Source organism: Chiloscyllium punctatum, chromosome 2 (genome assembly GCF_047496795.1).
Source record: "Chiloscyllium punctatum isolate Juve2018m chromosome 2, sChiPun1.3, whole genome shotgun sequence".
NCBI classification, from domain to species: domain Eukaryota; kingdom Metazoa; phylum Chordata; class Chondrichthyes; order Orectolobiformes; family Hemiscylliidae; genus Chiloscyllium; species Chiloscyllium punctatum.
The window spans coordinates 101,509,724-101,524,946 of NC_092740.1; positions in this window are offsets into that span (position 1 = coordinate 101,509,724).

The window sequence follows — 15,223 nt, forward strand, 5'->3', positions numbered from 1 at the left end:
AGGCCGAGATTGATAGGTTCTTGTTGTCTAGAGGAATTAAGGGCGACGGGGAGAGTGCTGGCAAGTGGCGCTGAAATGCGCATCAGCCATGATTGAATGGCGGAGTGGACTCGATGGGCCGAATGGTCTTACTTCCACTCCTATGTCTTATGGTCTTATGGTCTTATGGTCTTCCCACTGTAGAGGACATTGCATTGGGAACAATGAATACATAAATGACATGTGTGGAAGTGCAGGTAAATCTCTCCTTAATGGAGAAAGTGAGGACTGCAGATGCTGGAGATCAGAGCTGAAAATGTGTTGCTACAAAGTGCAGCAGGTCAGGCAGCATCCAAGGAGCAGGAGAATCGATGTTTTGGGCATGAGCCCTTCTTCAGGAATGAGGAAAGTGTGTCTAGCAGGCTAAGATAAAAGGTAGGGAGGAGGGACTTGGGGGAGGGGCATTGGAAATGCAATAGGTGGAAGGAGGTCAAGGTGAGGGTGATAGGCCAGAGTGGGGGTGGGGGCAGAGAGGCCAGGAAGAAGATTGTAGGTTAGGAAGGCGGTGCTGAGTTCATGGGATTTGACTGAGACAAGGTGGGGGGAGGGGAAATGAGGAAACTGGAGAAATCTGAGTTGGAGGAAGAACACCCCATAGCAACACGACGGTTGGAAGAAGAGCGCCTCATCTTCTGCCTAGGAACCCTTCAACCACAAGGAATGAACTCAGATTTCTCCAGTTTCCTCATTTCCCCTCCCTGTCATATGTTATATGTAAAGTATATTTTTGAAATAAAAGGATGGCATCCTAAATTGCTGAGAGAGGTGAAAGTGAGCAAATAATGGAGACATTGACACCAGGCCTCTCTGAATATAGTTGTGGGACTGGTGGATGGCAATTGTGACACAGTTATTTAATAAAATAGGAAAAGATAACCCAGGAAACTGCAAACCTATGACCCTGGCATTTATGTAAGAAAAACAATGGAGGCCATGATAGAAAATAAGGCAAATATACACTTCAAGAAAAATAATTCATGTAATTCATTGTTGATGAGATGACACAGGCAGGAGGTAAGGATAATGCTGGAGATGCTGTATAATTGGGCTTTCAGAAAGGATTTGATATGCTGCCATATGGCAGACTAGTTAGCAAATTATAAAGGTTTGGAATTTATGGGTCCTTAGTAGTATGGATTAGAAACTGGCTAAAAAATAGGAAATAGATGGGCATTTCTTAGATCAGACAGGAGTTCAGTGGTGTTCCTTCGGGACCGCGGTTGGGAATCTTGCTTTTTCTGATTGATATAAACAATTTAGAGATAGGTGATCGCAGCAAAATCCCTAAATTTGAGGATGATACTAAGCTAGAGAGAATAGTAAATTGTGAGGGCGGTGCTGAGTGACTTCAAAGGGACATTGACAGTTGCCAAATTGGCAGAAACTGGCAAATGAACGTCAATGCAAAGAAATGTGATGTAATGCATTTTAGTAGAAGAAACACAGAGAGATAATGTGAGTGGTACAGTTTTGAGGGAAGTAAAGGTGCAAAAGGGACCTCGCAGCGGCCTCGAAAAGTGGCCAAGCAAGTTGGAACATTTGTTAAGAAGGCTTCTAGGACTTACAGAGACACAGACTATAAAAGCACGGAAGTGATGCTACACTTGACAAATCATTGGTCAGACATATTTGGCGTACTTTGTTCAGTTCTGGGCATCTTACATAAGGGAGGATGTTAAACACTGGAGAAAGTGCAAAGGAGATGTACTAAAATGATACCAGGAATGAGGGATTATAGATACAGTATCAGGACTGATTAGAAAAATTGGGCTTTTTTGTCCTAAGAACAGAGAAGATTAACAGATGACCTTACTTTGGTGTTCAAAATTATGAACAAGTTTGACAGGATATTCTGTTTCCACTAGTTGGTATGTCAGTAATTAGGGGGTCACAATTTCAAGACAGTCAGCAAGAGAACTGGGAGTGAGATGAGGAGAAACTTCTTTACTGAGAGAGTTGTGAGGATTTGGAATACACTGCTTGAGAGTGGTGAAGTCGGACTTTATAGGAGATTTCAAAATAGAGCTGGGTATACATTTGAAAGTGATTAAACTAGAGGGTTATGGAGTTAGGGCTAGAGAATAGGATGAACTGGGTAGAGTCATAGAGATGTACAGCATGGAAACAGACCCTTCGGTCCAACCCGTCCATGCCAACCAGATATCCCAACCCAATCTAGTCCCACCTGCCAGCACCCGGCCCATATCCCTCCAAACCCTTCCTATTCATATACCCATCCAAATGCTTCTTAAATGTTGCAATTGTACCAGCCTCCACCACATCCTCTGGCAGCTCATTCCATACACGTACCACCCTCTGCGTGAAAACGTTGCCCCTTAGGTCTCTTTTATATCTTTCCTCTCTCACCCTAAACCTATGACCTCTAGTTCTGGACTCCCCGACCCCAGGGAAAAGACTTTGTCTATTTACCCTATCCATGCCCCTCATAATTTTGTAAACCTCTATATGATCACCCCTCAGCCTCCGACGCTCCAGGGAAAACAACGCCAGCCTGTTCAGCCTCTCCCTGTAGCTCAGATCCACCAACCCTGGCAACATCCTTATAAATCTTTTCTGAACCCTTTCAAGCTTCACAACATCTTTCCAATAGGAAGGAGACCAGAATTGCACACAAACTTCCAACAGTGGCCTAACCAATGTCCTGTACAGCTGCAACATGACCTCCCAACTCCTGTACTCAATACTATGAGCAATAAAGGAAAGCATACCAAATGCCTTCTTCACTATCCTATCTACCTGCAACTCCACTTTCAAGATATATGAACCTGCACTCCAAGGTCTCTTTGTTCAGCAACACTCCCTAGGACCTTACCATTAAGTGTATAAGTCCTGCTAAGATTTGCTTTCCCAAAATGTAGCACCTCGCATTTATCTGAATTAAACTCTTTCTGTCACTTCTCAGCCAATTGGCCCAACTGGTCCAGATCCTGTTGTAATCTGAGGTAACCCTCTTAGGACATAGAATGTAAAACATAGAACATTACAGCACAGTACAGTCCCTTCGGCTCTCGATGTTGTGCCAACCTGTGAAAGTAATCTGATGCCCATCTAACCTACACCATTCCATTATTATTAATATGTATATCCAATGTCCACTTAAATGCCTTTAATGTCAGTGAGTATACTACCGTGGCAGGCAGGCTGTTCCATGCTCCTACTACTGTCTGAGTAAAGAAACTACCTCTGATATCTGTCCTATATCTATCACCCCTCAATTTAAAGCTATGTCCCCTCGTGTTAGCCTTCACCATCCGAGGAAAAAGGCTCTTAACGTCCACCCTATCTAACCTTCTGATTATCTTATATATCTTGATTAAGACACCTCTCAACCTTCTTCTCTCCAACAAAAACAGCCTTAGTTCCCTTAGCCTTTCCATGTAAGACCTTCCTTCCATACCAGGCAACATCCTAGTAAATTTCCTCTAAACCTTTTCCAAAGCTTCCACATCCTTTCTATAATGCACTAGAAGTGCACACAATATTCCAGGTGTGGCCTTATCAGCGGTTATACAGCTGAAGCATGACCTCATGGCTCTGAAGCTCAATTCCCTTAAAAATAAACGCCAACACACCATATGCCTTCTTAACAACCCTATCAATTTGGGTAGCACCTTTCAGGGATTTATGCACCTGGGCACCGAGGTCTCTCTGTTCATCCACATTACCAAGAATTTTACCATTAGCCCAGTACTCTGCATTCCTGTTACTTCTTCTGAAGTGAACTAACTCATACCTTTCTGCATTAAACTCCATTTGCCACTTTGCAGCCCAGCTCTGCATCTTAACTGTGTCCCTCTGTAACCCACAACATCCTTTGGCACTATCCACAACTCTGCCTACCTTACTGAAGTCCATATTCACCACACCAACCACCTTAGCTTTATCCATCAGTTTTGTCACCTTCTTGTCACCATTTCGGTTGGTGAGGCACAACCTACCCTTCACAAAGTTGTGTTGACTATCCCTAATCAAATTATTCATTTCCAGATGATTATAAATCCTATCTCTTATAACCTTTTCCAACACTTTACCCACAACCAAAGTAAGGCTCAGTGGCCTATAATTACCAGGGTTGTCTCTGCTCCCCTTCTTAAACAAGGGGACAATATTTGCTACCCTCCAGTCTTCTGACACTACTCCTGTTGACAATGATGACATAAAGATTGAAGCCAAAGGCTCTGTAATCACCTCCCTGACTTCCCAGAGAATCTGAGGATAAATCCCATCTGGCCCCATGTCTTATCTATTTTCAGATCTACCAAAATTGATAAAACCTCCTCTTTGTCAACCTCCTCTTTGTCACCCTCAATCCCATCTAATCTTGTAGCCTGTATCTCCGTATTCTCACTAACATTGCCCTTTTCCAATGTGAATACTGAGTTGTATTGAGAGCCAGTACAGTCACAATGGGACAAATGGCCTCCTCTGCACTGTATATTCTGCTGCATCCTTTCATAACCATCATCACTAACCACCAATTTTCAGGTTATCTGCAAACTTTCTTATCAGACCACTGACATTTGCATCCAAATGATTTGTATGTACGTTACTAACAACAAAGGTCCCAGCACTGATCCTTGCACAACACCATTGGTCACAGACCTACAGTCAGAAAAACATGCCTTCACAAATACCCTATATCTTCTATGACCAAATCAATTTTTTGTCCAACTTACAAATTCACCATGGTTTCTGGGTGATTTGATCTTCTGAACCAACCTATCTGAGGGGACTTATTAAATGCTTTAGTAAAGTTCATGTAGACAACATCCAGTGCCCTTAAATAGTGGCACCACGTTAGCCAACCTCCAGTCTTCCGGCACCTCAAATGTGACTATCGATGATACAAGTATCACAGCAAGGGCCCAGCAATCACTTTCCTAGCTTCCCACAGAGTTCTAGGGTACACCTGATCAGGTCCTGGGGATTTATCCACTTTTATGCATTTCAAGACAACCAGCACCTCCTCCTCTGTAATACGGGCATTTTTCAAGATGACACCATTTATTTCCCCACATTCTTTATCTTCCATGTCCTTCTCCACAGTAAACACTGATGCAATCTCCTCATTCAGTGTATTTTACATGAGTGGCCCCATCTGTTTTGCCCCCATCTCCTATGGCTCCACGCATAGGCTGTCTTGCTGATTTTTGAGGGGGTCTTTTCTCTCCCTAGTTACCCGTTTGTATTTATAAAAACCCTTTGGATTGTACTTAGCCCTATTTGCCAAAGCTACTCATGTCCCTTTTTGCCTCCTGATTTCCCTCTTAAGTATACTCCTACTTCCTTTATACTCTAAGGATTCTCTTGATCTTTCCTGTCTATACCTTACATATGCTTCCTTCTTTTCCTTAAACAAAACCTCAATTTCTTTACTCATCCACCATTCCCTACGCTTAGCAGCCTTTTCTTTTACCCTAACAGGAACATACCCTAACAGTCTCTGGACTCTTATTGTCTCATTTCTGATGGCTTCCCATTTTCCAGCCTGTGAGCATCTACCCCCTATCAGCTTTTGAAAGTTCTTGCCTAATACCGTCAAAATTAGCCTTCCTCCAATTTAGAACTTCAACTTTTAGATCTGATCTATCCTTTTCCAACACTATTTTAAAACCAATAGAATTATGATCGCTGGCCCCAAAGTGCTCCCCTAGTTACATCTCAGTCACTTGCTCTGTCTTATTTCACAAGTGCAGGTCAAGTTTTGCACCTTCTCTAGTAGGTACATCCACTAACTGAATCAGAAAATTTTCTTGTACACACTTAATTAATTCACCCAAGGCTGGAATCAGACTTGGGTCCCCAGTGCTGTGAGACAACAGTGCTAACCACTGAGCCACCATGCTGCCCTCTGCCTTGTTTCCACCACTACACTGACTTTGATCCAGGTCCCCTCCTCAGGCTTTTATCCAGAATCTCCTGCTGCTGTTCGTTCCTCACTTCACTCTGTACTTTTGTCACCAGCACTCTTCAGGTTTTTATCCGGAAGCTCCTTCTGCTGTTCACCCCAGGTTTGTTTTGTTCTGCTCCTGTTGCCACTCTGACTCTCCTCATTTTGGATGATTATTAGTGTCTTCTACTATGAAGACAGATGCAAACTATTTATTCTACTCCTCTACTATTTCCTGGCTTCGATTATTATTTCCCCAACCTCATTCTCCATAGCTTATCATTTACTTTAGCCATCTCTCTTCCTTAGCTCTTGGAGTCTATCTTAGTGATACTTTCAAGTTTATCCTCAACATTTATTATCATTTTTATTATATTTTAAAACAAGATAATCTCCTCAGGCGCAATGGGTGAGTGCACCACAGAGAGACTGGTCCAGTAAGAAAATACTTAAAAATCACACAACACCAAGTTATAGTCCAACAGGTTTATTTGAAAGCACTAGCTTTTGGAGCGCTGCTCCTTCATCAGGTAACTAGTGGGGCAGGGTCATAAGGCACAGAATTTAAAGCAAAAGATCCTAGTGTCATGCAACTAATACAATATATTGAACACATCTGTTAACTTTTCATCTTTTAGTGGGTTGCAGGTATCAACTCATTAATATGTAAGTGTAAATGGAAAATGCAAATCCCAGAAATTCTTTCGTCACATTCCCAAGATATCAAGGTTTAATAAAAAAGGTGACATCGTAACTCAGAAATGCATTAAAGATGCGTAATTGATATGTGGAACTTGTTCAAGGAGCAACTATTGAGTGTCCTTGATAAGTACGTACCTATCAGGCAGGGAGGAAAGGGTCGTGTGAGGGAGCCGTGGTTTAATAAGGAGTTGGAATCCCTTGTTAAATGGAAGAGGGCGACCTTTGTAAAGATGAGGCGTGAAGGTTCAATAGGGGCGATTGAGGTAGCCCGGAAGGACCTGAAGAGAGAGCTAAGAGCAGCAAGGAGGGGACATGAAAGGTCCTTAGTTGGTAGGATTAGGGAAAACCCAAAGGCTTTCTATAGGTATGTTAGGAATAAAAGAATGACTAGGGAAGGAATAGGTCCAATCAAGGATAGTAATGGGAAGTTGCTTGTGGAGGCTGAAGAGATTGGGGAGGCACTGAATGAATACTTTTTGTCAGTATTCACTCAGGAACAGGACATTGTTGTCGATATGAATACTGAGGCACGAATAAGTAGAATGGATGGCTTTGAGATATGTAGAGAAGAGGTATTGGAAATTCTGGCAAGGGTGAAAATAGATAAGTCCCCTGGGCCTGATGGCATTTATCCTAGGATTCTCTGGGAAGCAAGGGAGGAGATTGCAGAGCCATTGGCCTTGATTTTTGTGTCCTCTTTGTCTACAGGAGTAGTGCCAGAGGACTGGAGGCTGGCAAACGTGGTTCCCTTGTTCAAGAAGGGGAGTAGGGATAATCCTAGTAACTATAGGCCAGTGAGTCTCACTTCTGTTGTGGGCAAAGTCTTAGAGAGAATTGTAAGGAATAGGATTTATGAACATCTGGATAAGAATGATGTGATCAAGGATAGTCAGCATGGTTTTGTGAAGGGCAGGTCGTGCCTCACAAACCTTATTGAATTCTTTGAGAAGGTGACTAAGGAGGTAGATGAGGGGAAAGCAGTAGATGTGGTATATATGGATTTTAGTAAGGCGTTTGATAAGGTCCCCCATGGTAGGCGACTGCAGAAAATACAGAGATATGGCATTGAGGGTGAGTTGGAGGTTTGGATTAGGAATTGGCTGGCTGGAAGAAGACAGAGGGTAGTAGTTGATGGCAAAGGTTCATCTTGGAGTGCCGTCACTAGCGGTGTTCCGCAAGGATCTGTTTTGGGACCATTGCTGTTTGTCATTTTTATAAATGACCTGGAGGAAGGGTTAGAAGGTTGGGTGAGCAAGTTTGCGGATGATACGAAAGTCGGAGGAGTTGTAGACAGTGAGGAAGGATATGGCAGGTTACAGCGGGATATAGAGAAGCTGCAGAGCTGGGCAGAAAGGTGGCAAATGGAGTTCAATGTAGCTAAGTGTGAGGTGATTCACTTTGGTAAGAGTAATAAAAAGATGGATTACTGGGCTAATGGTAGACTACTTGGTAGTGTGGAAGAGCAGAGGGATCTTGGTGTCCATGTACACAGATCTCTGAAAGTTGCCACCCAGGTAAATAGTGCTGTGAAGAAGGCATATGGTGTACAGGGCTTTATTGGTAGAGGAATTGAGTTCCGGAGTCCTGAGGTCATGCTGCAGTTGTATAAGACTCTGGTGCGGCCGCATCTGGAATATTGTGTGCAGTTTTGGTCGCCATACTATAGGAAGGATGTGGAGGCACTGGAACGGGCGCAGAGGAAGTTTACCAGGATGTTGCCTGGTATGGTAGGAAGATCCTATGAGGAAAGGCTGAGGCACTTGGGGTTGTTTTCATTGGAGAAAAGAAGGTTTAGGGGTGACTTGATAGAGGTGTACAAGATGATTAGGGGGTTAGATAGGGTTGACAGTGAGAACCTTTTTCCACGTATGGAGTCAGCTATTACAAGGGGGCATAGCTTTAAATTAAGGGGGGGTAGATATAGGACTGATGTTAGGGGTAGGTTCTTCACTCAGCGAGTCGTAAGTTCATGGAATGCCCTGCCAGTAGCAGTAGTGGACTCTCCCTCTTTATGGGTATTTAAGCGGGCATTGGATAGGTATATGGAGGATAGTGGGTTAGTGTAGGTTAGGTGGGCTTTGATCGGCGCAACATTGAGGGCCGAAGGGCCTGTACTGCGCTGTATTCTTCTATGTTCTATGTTCTATGTGAAGTTAGAGTTTGACTGTATTCCAATCTTGAGTCAGACTGGCTTTATTTCCAATGTAGGAATTTATAGAATGTCACATAGATTGACTACCTTCAGAACATGTACTTTTTGAATAAAATCAAATGTATCTGCAAATATAATTCTGCAAGTTCAATCTATAGACTTATAGATTGTGCATACGTCTGGGGGGAGAGAGAGAGAGTGTGTATGTATGAGAGAATGTGTGTGTGTGTGTGTGTTGGAGTATAAGCCGGTGAGAGGGTATGCCCGTGGATGAGAGTGTGGGTTGTATGTATGTGTGTTTGAGAGACAGCATGTGTATGAGAGAGGATCTGTGTGAGTGTTGTGAGCATGTAAGTGTCTGTGTGCTTGTGTGTGAGTGCGTGTGTGAGAGTTTGTAGTGCAATGGGATCACCTGTAGTGTGACATGATCCCACAGTCCCGGTTAAGGCCATCCTTATGGGTACCAAATATGGCTATTAGCCTTTGCTCAGCAACTCTGCATTGTTGAGTATCCCAAAGTCCGCCTTGGAGGACAGTCACCTGAAGATCTGAGACCAAATGTCCCTGACCACTGAAGTGTTCCCTGACTGGAAGGGCACTTCCCTGTCTGATGATTGTTATGTGGTGTCCATTCATCTGTTGTTGTAGCACCTACTTGGTCTCAGGGTCTTGGTACCATGCCTCGGGGCATCCTTGCCTGTAGCATATGAGATAGACAACTTAGGCCGAGTCACATGAATACTTGCTGCGTACATGGTGGGTGGCGTCCGCACGTGTAATGGTAGTTTCCATGCCAACCATCTGACACATCCTGTAGTGTTTGCCAAGACAGGGTTTTACGGTGTGGCAGTCGATGTTGTCCTGAAGGGCAGTTTGCTGTGAAACAAAGGTCTGTTTAAGGTTTGGTGGTTGATTAAAAGTGAGAAATAGAGGCGTAGGAAAAGTCTTGGTGAGGTGCTCATCCTCATCATGTCAAAGCATCCTCCAAGGCAGACTTTGGGATACATTAAAACGCAGAGTGGACAGCCAAGTTCAGTGCCCATGAGGGTCACACACACACACACTCTCTCTCTCTCTCTCTCTCTCCCCCACCATACATGCACGCACACATATAAATCTATCGGCTGAATTTGCATTTGCAGAATTGTATTTGCAGATACATTTGTTTATGTTTCAGAGCAGCGCTCCGAAAGCTAGTACTTCCAAATAAACCTGTTGGACTATAACCTGGTTTTGTGTGATTTTTAACTTGGTCCATCCCAGTCTAACACTGGCACCTCCACATCATGGCCAGTAAGGAATGTCAGTTGTACTAGTAGGTACTGTAGGAAACATGACCCTTCAACTGGAAACATGCCTTTTATCATTGCAGAATAGCACATTTTGAATTTATCTTTCCAAAAATGTTTGCTCCTCCAGACTTTGTTCATGTCACTTCTGAGATGCCATGAACTACAAAACCTTTGAAAAGCTTGCCTTTTGCCAAGAAAATTGCAGAGGGCTATGACATGCTTAGTTTTGTCATTTAACTAATCAGGTTGAGAATGCAGGGCGTGGGCTTGCATTCCTAACTGGACCTTAAAATGCGCTACGAGGCAAGTGATTGCTGAGAATTTTACATCATCGCTTGCTGCAAGTGAGGTGCCGAAAAGCTGGAGATTGGCTAACATGTTGCCACTATTTAAGAAAGGTGGTAAGGAGAAACCTGGGAACTATAGACTGATGAGCTTGACATCAGTAGTTGGCAAGTTGTTGGAGGGGAACCTGAAAGACAGGAGTTATATGCATTTGAAAAGGCAAGAAGTGATTAGAGTTGGTCAGCATGACTAAGTGCATGGAAAATGGTGTCTCTCTAACTTGGTTGAGTTTCTGGAAGAAACACAAAGAACATTGATGAAGGCAGAGTGGTGGACATGATCTGTATGGACTTCAATAAGGTGTTCAGCATGGTAGACTGGTTAACAAGGTTAGATCACATGGAACATAGGGAGAACTAATGATTTTCATGCAGAACTGGCTTGAAGGTAGGATACATACGGTGGTGGTAGAGTATTGCTTTCAGACTAGAGGCCTGTGACCAGCAGTATGCCACAAGGATTGGTGCTGAGCCCACTGATTTTGTCATTTATATAAGAGTTTTGGATGTGAACAGAGGAGGTATAGTTAGTAATTTTGCAGATGACCCAAAATTTGTGAGGGCCAGACTCAAAACACCACTTGGTTTATCTGCCTTTGTCACTCAAACAAGTGATTATACTGAAACAACAGCCTAAGGCATGCTAGGCGATACAGAGGTAAGGGATCTGCTGTTACTGTATGTTCTTGTGGAAGCAGTGGGCTGGTTTAAAGTTAAAACTGCTAAGAGCCTAAACATTGTAGTGGACAGCGAAGAAGATTACCTTAGAATACAATGTGACCTTGATCAGGTGGGCCAATGGGCCAAGAAGTGACAGATGGAGTTTAATTTTGATAAATGTGAGGTGTTGCATTTTGGAAAGGCAAATCGTGGCAGGACTTATATACTTAATGGTAAGGTCCTGGAGAGTGTTGCTGAAAAAAGAGATCTTGGAGTGCAGGTTCATATTTCCTTGAAAGCAAAGTCACAGATAGATAGGATAGTGAAGAAGGCATTTGATACATTTACCTTTATTGGTCAGTGCCTTGAGTATGGGAGTTGGGAGGTTATGTTGGTTATGCCACTTTTGGAACACTGCTTTCAATTCTGGTCTCCCTATACAGGAAGAATGTTGTGAAACTTGAAAGGGTTCAGAAAAGATTAACAAGGATTATGCCAGGGTTGCAGGGTTTGAGCTATCGGCTTGGGCTATTTTTTCCTGGAGCATCAAAGGCTTATATATTAAACCTTATAGAAATTTATAAATTATGAGGTGCATGGATAGGATGAATAGTCAAGGTCTTTCCCTAGGGTAGAGGAATCCAAAACTACAGGGCATAGGTTTAAGGTAAGAGGGGGAAGATTTAAAAGGGACCTAAGGGGCAACTTTTTCATGCAGAGAGTGGTGTGTGTATGGAATGAGCTGCCAGAGGAAATGATGGAGGCTGATATAATTACATTGAAAATGGCATCTAGATGGGTACATGAATAAGAAGGATTTAGAGGGACATGGGCTAAATGCTGGCAAATGGGACTAGATTAATTTAGGATATGTGATCGGCAAGGACCAAAGGATCTTTCCATGCAGCAAGTCTCTATAACTGAATTCAAACTATGGTGAGTTTTACATTTGTGTCTTAGTGGCATTAGTGCATGCCTCTGGATTACTAGCCATTAACTTTCAAAGTCCCTGGTTTGGAATTTGACCATGCCGTCTCTTGATTCAAGAATGATGGTGCAACCATTGAACAACAGCTGATAAAACAGAGTGGGAATTCAATCCCTCTATATCAGCTAGTCTGATAGCTTTATTGAAATGGATTGCCCCCTTTGAGGCAGGAATTGGTACTCGGGTTATTTTCTTATTGGAATGGCTGTGCTCAAGCGTCATATCCCAGAATGGCAATTGAACCTTAATTCCTGTGACTCAGAGAAGAAAGGGCTTTAGAATGTTTCCTTGCGTTAATTGCATGGTGGAAAAAAAAATCACTACCTCATCGCTTTTGAATCTAAATAGTTACCATCTATAACAATTGCATTAATATTCTGTGTTCAGAATGCTTTTCTTTTTAAAGAAAGCACTATCCCCATGACTTTGGGATCTTTATGCATATCAGTTGAAGATAGACAAGAATTAGACATATGGATAGCAGATTTTCCTTATTTTAACTGTTAGCTCCCAAGAGGCATTTTGAAAGTTTGGTACCATTTTAAGGACTGATGGTGCAACTGATGCACTCCAGCTCTCACCTCCACTCAAATGTCGAGGCACAATTTATGTTCCTTTTTCTTCAGAAAAGACTTGATAAAGTTTGTGACAATATTTCTCGTAGATAACTGGCTCAGGCACCCAGTGCCGTTACCATAGATAAAGCTTTCAGAAGACTGGTGATTTCAACTAAAAATAAAATGCAATCAATAGGAAGAAAATATTGCCTTTCATGTGCTTATTGAGAAAAATGTTAAGCATTTGATAAGAATCTGTACAGGACATCATTCCACACTTCAGTACTTCACTCACATTGGCAGTTATTCAAGATATTCCTTGTAAGTTCCCAGAAATTACATTCAGACTGTAGTTAAAATTAGGTTGAACAAGAAAAGAAACAGAAAAATAGCACAAGCAGTGCTGCAAGTGCAGTCAATTAACAGCAGTGCTTACATTGGCATGTTGGCTGGGTCATTTGCTACAATGAAACAATGTCATCCAAATTTTCAAAATAATAAAAATGGAGACAGAGGGTGCTTTGTTTGAAACAATACCTGTATACTGTCATTGTGGCTGGTTCCAGACTCAAAACACCACCTGGTTTATCTGCTTTCGTCACTCATACGAATAATTATTCTGAAACAAAATAGCTTTAAGGCATGCTAGACCATACAAAGGTAAGAGATCTACTGTTACTGCACATTCTTGTGGAAGCACAGGGCTGGTTTAAAGTTAGAACTGCTAGCAGCCTAAACATAGTAAATGGCATACCTGTGTCATAGTGCAACAATGTGGCTTATGAAAGAAACATTCTGTCTCAACTTGTAGCAACTTTTAAATCAGTACACATATCCAAATTAGCCAACGTGCCAAGTGTGATTGTTAGAAGAGTGCAGGTTCTGGAAATCCCCTGAAGACTCTAATTTTTCACAAATAATAAGAGTATTTAGTCATCCAAATGCATGTACAGTAGGAAGCTTTCCCATAATGTTAGATTTGGAAATCACATCGAAAACAGAGAGAGGGAAAATTAATTAAAGTTAACAGCCTGAATTTTCCAATGACTGATAGGAATCCTACAGAATCCCCATCATAGCTTGGAAATTGCTTGGGAAAGAATAGAAGGAATTACTTGGGAAATGAAGATTCCAAAGGACACTTGTTGCTTATGCTGCTTTGCATGCAATTTGTCTTGTTTGGTAGTTTCACCAGGTTGACACTTTACTTTTAGACATGCCCTCCTGCATTCTCCATTGACCTGGGTTGACCCCTTGGCTTCATGGTAATGGTTGAGTGGGTGATATGCCAGTTTAAGAGGTTGTAGGTTGTGCTGGAGTACAATTCTGATGCTGTTGACGGCTCAAAGCGCCTCATGAATGTCCAGTCTTGCATTGTCAGATTTGTTCGAAGTCTGTCACATTTAGCATGATGGAAGGTACAAAAACTACCAGGTATGAAAGGTTAGAGCCATAAATAAAAGGCTGGATTGGCTGGGACATTTTTCACTGGAACGTAGGGGGTTGAGCAGTGACCTTATAGAGGTTTATAAAATCATACACAATTTAGACAGAGTTAATGACAGTTGTCTTTTACCTAGGCTGGGGGATTTCAAGACTAGGGCACATTTTTAAGATGAGAGGAGAGAGATTTAGAAAAAGACATGAGGCACAAATTTTTTACATAGAGGATGGTTAGTGTGTGAAATTAACTTACTGAGGAAGTGATGGATATGGGTACAATTACAATGTTTGAAAGACATTTGGGTAAGTACATGAATAGGAAAGGTTTGGAGGGATATGGGCCAGGAGCAGGCAAGTGGGACTAGTTTAGTTTGAGATTATGTTCTGCATGGACTGGTTGGACCTAAGGGTCTATTTCCGTGCTGTAAGACTCTATGACTCTATAAATGGCAGCTGCTTGCTGTGAAAACAGGGCCATGGCTCTACTTTTCCAACTGTTCTATGCTGTGCCAGAATGGAAATATAATGCTGCATTTCTGAATCAGACTCTCCTGTTAGAAATGCAGAGCATTTTTTGCATTGGCACGCTGCTCCTTTTTTGAAGAAGCTGTGTGGGACTGCCTCTCCTTGGAAAATCTGGCTCAATGTAGCTAAAAATGTTCTACTCAGCAGCAACTCTTCTGTTTATCCCAAAGTCTACATGCACTACAAATTAGAGAGTGGGATACTTTGGCAATAGGAGCAAGAGTGCTTCAGGTTGTGTCATCAAATTCATTGTCATTTGTGTTGTAACAGCATTGGGAAAACATTGATAAGTGTGATAAGAAACTATATTTCCTTATGCAGTGTTTTAGAGAATGGCTATGCTATCTCCTTGGATAAAATCATTTAACCGAATATTTTTGGTATCTCATATAAACATAAAAATTGTTGGAAATATTCAGCAGGTCAGCCAATATTCAGATGGAGAAAATAAGTCAACTGATGAAGTGGTGATATTCTGATTAAAGTCTCATATTCTGATGAATTTAAACTTTAACTCTCTCTCTCTCAACTAGTACTGACTGATCTGGTGAGCATTTCCAGCATTTTCTGCTTTTATTTCAGATTTCTAGTAACTACAGTAGGTTGCTTT